The sequence below is a fragment of the Fragaria vesca genome, linkage group LG3 (assembly GCF_000184155.1).
Source record: "Fragaria vesca subsp. vesca linkage group LG3, FraVesHawaii_1.0, whole genome shotgun sequence".
In the NCBI taxonomy this organism is placed as follows: Eukaryota; Viridiplantae; Streptophyta; class Magnoliopsida; order Rosales; family Rosaceae; genus Fragaria; species Fragaria vesca.
The window spans coordinates 10,271,891-10,280,016 of NC_020493.1; the positions used below are offsets into that span (position 1 = coordinate 10,271,891).

An 8,126-nucleotide genomic window follows, 5' to 3' on the forward strand; every position below is an offset into this window, starting at 1 on the left:
ATTACGGGACGGGACGGGATTTTTCGGGATAGTCCCGTCCCGTCCCGTTATGGTAATGTTAAAACGGGACGGGACGGGACGGGATTGCTATTTTCAAAACCTATCTCGTCCCGTCCCGCTAACTTTCAGGACGGAACCGGTACATGATCGGGATTCCGGTACTAAGTGCCCAGCCCTAAGTAACACTATCATTTTAGTCTTAAACTATACAGAGGCCAAGACATCTGCGAGGGAGAGGGACCTTACGTATCGTTCCCCACGCACACACATATAACTCCATTAACATTAGACGGTGGGGCCCTTTGGAGTATCCAATTACACGTGTGGGCGTGTGGGCTTGTCTGTGAGAAATGAAAAAGGCGGGAGTGGTCTGTGACTTCTGCGTTCTGACCCACCGTAGGAGCCTAAAACGGTAATTTAACACACCTTCAATTATATATGACCAAATAATGACAATGCGATGATTTTGTGGATGATGTTGAAAATGGGTCAAAGTAAATGGGCTTTCAGGGCTAAGGCCCACTGGAAATGAAACTGTGACTCCCTCCTGTTTAGAGTCGACATCCATAATTGGATGATCCCGGAATTAGTAACCCCAATTCCAACCCATTTTTTCTGATTACAAGTCATGTAAACCAGATATGAGGAGCAGAGGAGGGTTGAGACTCGAGTGATTGAGGTTTGTTGTTATAACTCGCTTAGCATGCACGACCTAAGAGCCATAAGTAAATAAGTAATACTTGAGCATTGTCCTCTTTAATTTGAGAAACTGGTATAAGAACTTTGAAATGGATTGGTAAGGGTAGCCAAACTGGTATAAGAACTCATCAAATGTGAGCTCTACAATGACTTCCCATAAGTTTTTCATGGAGGGAAGTTGTAGAATTACCCTGAAATACCCCAATTGCTTGATCGATGTGCTTTCTATAGTTCCGTACTAAAACTTGGATACCATTTAAAAAGTCTGCCCCTTTTCTCTTTGGTGCGCATGAAATTTGATAATAAGTGATAGTTCATGACATTGCAGGATTTGCAGCTAGCACGCATTGCTCTGATATATCATTATTTGTGTTGTGTCCCCAAGAAGCTGCTATGTATATATATACGGTAGTAGGTCGAGGATCTCTTCTTTATAATCTATTTCAGGCCTTAAAATTTAAGATACATAAAAGCTCGACAACACTAGAAAATGATAGCTATCGTTGGTCATGCATCGATCATTAGAGATGTCAAAATAACAACAATAATTAACTAAGATCAAATGTTTAGATTTATAATAGCTAGAGTTTTTCGATTGTAATGATCATGTTTAAGGTGTACGTAAGCTTTGACATATATCATACAGTTTTGACTCGAAACTTCTGAGAACCACATTTTAGTGATTTTACGCGTTTAAATGATGTTGATGCTGCTATCAATTTCTCGGTACAGTCATTGTCCCTCGTTAAGTGCATGCCTATTTAGGGATGATGACATTGGTAGGTATACCGACTTTGTTTACCAATACCATATACGTACCAACCAACTTATGATTGGTAGGCAAAATCCTCTACCAAAACCAACCGCCGAAGTTGGTATACCGACTTTGTAATACCCCAAATTTTCATATCAATTTCCTTGTTTTATTTCCAAGATTATTGAAGGATTATTTATGGAAATTATTATTGGTTTATGCAAAGTTGAAGTTTTGGGAGTATTTATTTAAGGTGCCTTGTTTTAAGTGGCAAAAAGTTGACTTTTTTATCCGTACGTTATTCTCAAAAACTTTCTTCATGAAAGTTGTAGAGTTTGGCGATACGAGTTCGTAGACACGCAACACACTTAAAATGAATATTGTATGAAAAAGTTATGGTCAGAGGAAGTTAGTTTCCGATTTTGGAAAGTGTATAAGTAGAAAAATGTGTGACAGTTATTTTGGGAACCCTAAAAATCAGTTTCTCTTTCTCTCTCTTCCTTTCCTGACCTCTCCCGCGCAGCCAACTTTGACCGGAGCTAGCTTCGCTGTTCGGCCACGGTTTGGACCGCCGCCAGTCCCGTTCGACTCCCATAAATGTCCTCTTCAAGTCTGGGCAACTGCTGCACAGCGTAGCGCGCCGGAATCGGAGCTCCTTGCCGGAAAAGGGGGCTGCTACATCACCGATCGGAATCGCCGTATACGGCGGCAACAAGGGGCAACCGTAGGTGTGTTTTGGTTCTCTCCTCCTCCTGGTTGTGGCTAGGCATAGTTTGAATCAAGTTTTTGAGTTTTTGAGCCCGGGATTTGCAGATTTAAGGTTGATTTCGTGGTGGAGTTTCGGGGCATTTTCCGGCCATTTCCGGCCAAAATTGGTTAAAACCTCAAGTATTAAAGTTGCTCTCCATGCTTCAATCTACAAGTTTCATGTTGTGAGTTTTCCCAAATTTTAAAGTTGGTGGTGGCGCGTGGGAGCGCGTCCGGGCAGTGTGAGGGGCTTTGGTTGCTGTGTTAGCTAGTCCTTGTAGTTGCTAGTGTGTTGTTGTGTGTTAAGGCTAAGTGTTGGTTAGGTTTTCACATCTTAGGTGCTATGTTATTCTTTGTATTTGTTAGGTTGCACTACTAGAAAAAGGTTCTAAGATGACGAAATATTTATAATTCGTCACCTAAGAGAACACTTTAGTGACGTCACCTCAGTACAAGTTTTCGTCATCTAAGTCAGGTAAGGTGACGAAATATCATATTGTCACCTTAGATCTCACTTAGGTGACGAAAATAACTTTCGTCATGTAAGTTATATGTAAGGTGACGAAAAATATTTTCATCACAAAAGGGTTATCTCTTAGGTATTTTCGCTAGGTAAGTGACAGGATAGGTGACAAAATATATTTTCGTCACCAAAGCTTTTTGCACTTAGGTGACGAAAATTTAATTCGTCATTTAAGTGAAAGGGTAGGTGACGAAAATCTCTCTTAGGTGACAAAAATATTTTTTCATCATGTAACAGGTTACTCTGGTGACGAAAGTATTTGTTTCGTCACCTTACTGAACTTGCTTTTATAACACCCTGCTGCGTTTCCAGATCTGCATCTCTCATTCCAAAACACTCCGAACTCTCTCTCTCTCAAAATTTGCTTCGATTTTCAATACCTAGTGTGAAGCCTTTCAAATCCATGCCAATCTCTGAAACCTTTGTCTACCTATGCATTGATTTATAGTTTGGTATAATCTCTTTCTCTCTCTTTCTCCACCATATTTTTTCATGTTTTCCGATGAGTTTTCCGGCGAAGATTCCGGTCACAAACATGTTGTTAATATTGTTGGGTGATGATTAATGTTGATTCTTAAAGTTAGTTATTTTAATTTGTGTATTGATTAGAGTTAATTAGTTTAATTTGTTGATTATATATATGCTTTACTATTAATTATTAGGTTTTGAGAAAATTATTTAATTATGTTAGGGATATATGTAAATATACTTAATTGTTTGGTTCTGTGAAATTTATTTGTGCATTCAAATGATTATATATGTTGTGTTTATTTTGTGATAATCAAATGTAAGAATATAAGATTATATTCTTTCATTCACCTAAATTTGAACCTTAGAAATCCCGTTTGAGAATCATCTTGTCACAACTGTGTTTGACAAAATGATTCTTGAATTGTCTCATTTTTGGATAGTTTAGGAGAACATGATTTTGTTATGTAGTTTGTTGTTCTTGTCTTTTCGTTTTCGGTTGTGGGTATATGTTTCGACACTATCTCTCGTTATCGTTCCTCGAGTGCATACTAGGTATAGTTATTTATGCATTAGAGGGACTGTAAGGAGATGTTGCCGAAATTTTCCTACATCGAAATCGAAAAGATAAGAATTACAAACTTAGAAACAAAATCGTGTTCTCCTGAATGAGATTAGGACTCTAACCGGAGGCATAAGGTGAAGATCAAGCGATCGAATAAATGTTTTTGTTGTTGTGTTTTTTGAACTACTATTGCTTATTTGTTGTTTATATATATGAAAGAACATTGACAAAAGATGGATGTAGTACGATCAGGGGAACCCTGAATACCAACAAGGAATTCTAGATTTTTTGTTATTTGTACTTGAAATGTTGATGGCAGAACTGTACACAGGTGTCCGTGTGTTGAATGTCGTAATACTAAGTGGAAGACGATTTATGAAATCCACGAACACCTGAATACAAGACGTATTATGCGTAGTTATACTACATGGAGTCTACATGGTGAAACATTAGATAATGAACTTACCTTGGAAGAAATCCGAGTGGGACACTTTCAGCATGCTGGCTCATCCAGCAGTAGTTTCGACCCTTATGTGGATCCTTCTATGAACATTATACATGATGCTTTTACTTCATTTGCTACAAGACATGAGGAAGAGGTTGTTTACGATACCATTGATGCAGACCATGCTTTTTCAAATGTTGACAATGATGATTACAATAAGTATAACAGGTCGCTTGCTAAAGCACAGACCCCATTATACCCTGGGTGTAATGTAATTGTCTTGGGTGCCATCATTGAACAGATTAAAACCAAAGTTGACAGCAATTGGTCGAATGTGTCGTTTAACCGTAACTTGGTGAACATCAAGAAATTGCTTCCTCCAGGAAACAACTTTCCCCACAACTTTGATAAGGTACAAAGTATGTTGAAAGATCTTGGCCTCGGTTATGAGAATATCGACACATGCAAGAATAACTGCGTTTTGTTTTATGGAGTCATCAACAAAGACCTGGATTACTGTCCAGTGTGCAAAGCGTCGAGGTGGAAGTCATCATCTTCTTCATCTAAGAAGAAAAGGATTCCAAAGAAGGTGCTTCGTTATTTCCATTGATTCCTAGGTTGAAGCGTATGTACATGTCTTCACACACTTCAGAAAATATGAGATGGCACGGGGTAACGAGGAAAAATGATGACACTCTCAGACACCCTGCAGATGGGGAGGCTTGGAAATCATTTGACAGATCATTTCCTGATTTTGCAGCAGACATTCGAAATGTAAGACTTGGACTTGCAACAGACGGGTTTAATCCTACCGGAAACATGAATTTGTCTTATAGTATTTGGCTTGTTATTGTTGTGGTGTACAACCTACCTCCATGAATGTGTATGAAGAAGGAATTTAGTATGCTGACATTGTTAATTCCATGTCGTTTTCCTCCAGGAAAATGTCTTGATGTGTACATGAGACCATTGATTGACGAGTTAAAAGAATTATGGGAAAATGACGTCCCTACTTTTGACTGGTATAGTCAAACTTCATTCAGGATGAAAGCAACAGTGATTTGGACCATTAGTGATTTTCCTAGATACGGGATGTTGTCGTCTCAAACCACTAAAGGTTACAAGGCTTGGCCAATCTGCTTAGGAGACCTAAATGCTAGTTGGCACGCTAGAAAGGTGTGTTACTTGGGGAGTCGTACAGGGCTTCCGGAAGATCATCTATGGCGATTTGATGCGGCTTCATTCGATGAGAAGCAAGAGTTTGGTTTAAAACCCCAAGAGCGGTCTGATGAGTGGATTTTAGACATGTTGAACTCTTTTGATTTCGGACGTCTTAGCAGTGATCCTGATGTGTTAGCTCGAAATCCAAAACGTCCTTCTAGATTGGAGAACTGGACGCACAAGAGTATATGTTTTGAATTGCCTTACTAGAAGAAATTGAGAATAAGGCATTGCCTTGATGTCATGCATATAGAGAAGAATGTTTGTGACAGCATTGTGGGAACAGTTTTCGGGTTTAAAGATAAGACTAAAGACACTGTGAAGGCGCGCAGAGATCTTCAACTCATGAACATACGCCCTCACTTGTGGCTAACAACGTTGGGGTCAATGCCTCTTGCACATTACAGGATTAATCTGGCTAATGAGAAGAAAGTTTTCAAATGGTTTGAAGCTATTAAATATCCTCATGGTTATGCAGGAAATATATCTCGATGTGTAAAAGCGGGGGAGAATAAACTATTTGGATTAAAGACTCATGACTGTCATATCATGCTACAACGTCTTTTTCCAGTGGTAATTCGACCATGTTTGCATCCTGATGTGGTAGAGCCGTTAGTAGCGGTGTCTAGATTCTTTCGGAAGTTATGTGCTAGAGAGCTAAAGAAGTCAGATGTCCATGGATTAAAAGAGGACATTGTCTACATTATGTGCAAGTTGGAGCGGATTTTCCCACCTGCTTTCTTCGACATCATGATTCACCTCATGATCCACCTACTAGAACAAGCGCTGCTTATTGGTCCAGTACACTATACCTGGATGTTCCCACAAGAAAGGTACATTGCACACTTTTATCTCCAGTTTACATTTACATTTTATTGTTTGCACAATAATAACATCATAAATTTTAGACAACTTAGGGAGTACAAAAAATATGTCGGCAACAGAGGAAAACCAGAAGGGTCAATAGCGAACGCATACCTCTTAAATGAGTGTGTAACTTACTGCGACTTATATCATAGTAACACAACCGAGGCGGAGTCATCCACAAACGTCTTCAATCTTTCAATTGTTTCAGAAGTTGTACGTTCATTTTGTAACTTACCAAATTCGTACAAGTTAACAAAAGCTGAGCTCCGTGAAGCTCATTGGTGCGTGTTGGACCACTACTCTGAGGTTGACTACTATAAAAAGAAACATTTGGAATTAATCATAGCAAGACAACCATATAGAGCTGAAGAGATGCACAAGAGATTTTTTCCTAATTACTTTCTTAATTGGGTAAGTTCAATCTCCATTTTATTATTTATTGGTGATATTGTTTACATAGTCCTATCACTTATGAGTTATTCATTATTTCTTTTTCAGATTGAAGAACTCCTACGAGAGAACAGTACTGATTACTCACAGGAGTTGCACAATTTGGCATGTAAGCTGCAACATCACAGTGTACATGGGGGGTGTTTTGTTAACGGTGTTAAGTTTGTGACATTCTACCGGGATGAAGAGTGGGCCACTCAAAACTATGGGGTCATGGTAGATGGGGATGAAATTTGCTACTACGGGATCATACTCTCCGTTGTCGAATTATTATATGGAGCTGGTATGCCAGTTGTGTTGTTCAAGTGTAAATGGTTCAACACTGACCCAAGTTTACCGAGGAGTACGAAGATGGATCATGGATTTTTATCAGTGAATACATCCACAAGCTGGTATGAGAGTGAGCTGTTTATTCTTGCCACCATGGCAAAACAAGTGTTTTATCTTGATGATCCGAAAGAGGGTGGGGATTGGAAAGTGGTAAATGTGATGTCTCACCGAAACATTTGGAGTGCATCTACGCTTGAAGGGGATGCAGAAGGAGCATGTGATGAAGAAGAGGCGCCAGAACCATATCAAGAAGAGTTAAGCAGTTATATTCCAGATACACAGACTATTCGCATCAACAATGACCCCCACTACGTACACGGGAATGCGTTCATTACAATTCCTGGATCTCAAGTCCCACATGTTGACAATGAGGAGGATGAAGATGAGAACGATGATGAAGAGACGCATTATGAGGAGGATGAAGAGGAAGAGGAAGACGAAGAGGACGATGATACGGAGGATGAGGATTATGATGTCAATGACGTCTGACTTATGTTAATTTCTTTTAATAAGTGGTATTTTTTAATATGACATAAATTGTGTCACATCCCGACCCTTATATTTTTACCTTATTTACTAGCGTGATTATAATAAGAATTTTACCGTCCCGATCATTGAGTAAATAGTTTAATTGGTCCCTAGAGGGGTTTCGGGGACGATTATGAGCGGAGGATAATTCGTATGAGGAAAATACGACGACGGTAAAAATGGTAAATTTTAGCTAGTAAAAGGTAATTTTTATTCGGGTATTATTTTTCGGGGTGTTGAATTTTGGAATTTTGAGTTAAAAGGATTGTTGGGTCGGCTGGGCCGAGCCCAACCCATTTCTTCTTCTTTTCTCTTCTCCCTCTCTCCCGATTCTCTCTCCTCCCACCCGTTTTTCTTCTCTTTACACCCAGCAGACTTCCGGCCGTCCTCCCGCCGCCGTCCGGCCACCAACCGCCGCCGCACCGGTCCCAATCGAACGACCTCCAACCCAGCAACGTCCCTGGACCGGTGAGAGGAGCCCTAGCTCCGCCGTGAGAGAGCGGTCAACCCCGAAAGGTTCGACTGCCGG

At 39.8% G+C, this 8,126-nt stretch overlaps 1 pseudogene across 1 annotated transcript in view; it reads left to right on the top strand.

Annotated features, from left to right (window-relative positions):
* LOC101292394 overlaps nt 1–8,126 on the top strand; it is a 1,325,780-nt pseudogene that overhangs the window by 704,403 nt on the left and 613,251 nt on the right. The window contains exons 128-133 of the transcript XR_184374.1: nt 4,076–4,726; nt 4,819–5,036; nt 5,142–5,606; nt 5,709–6,255; nt 6,442–6,700; nt 6,788–7,552. The product of XR_184374.1 is annotated as an uncharacterized LOC101292394 (transcript). The remainder of the gene's footprint in view (nt 1–4,075; nt 4,727–4,818; nt 5,037–5,141; nt 5,607–5,708; nt 6,256–6,441; nt 6,701–6,787; nt 7,553–8,126) is intronic.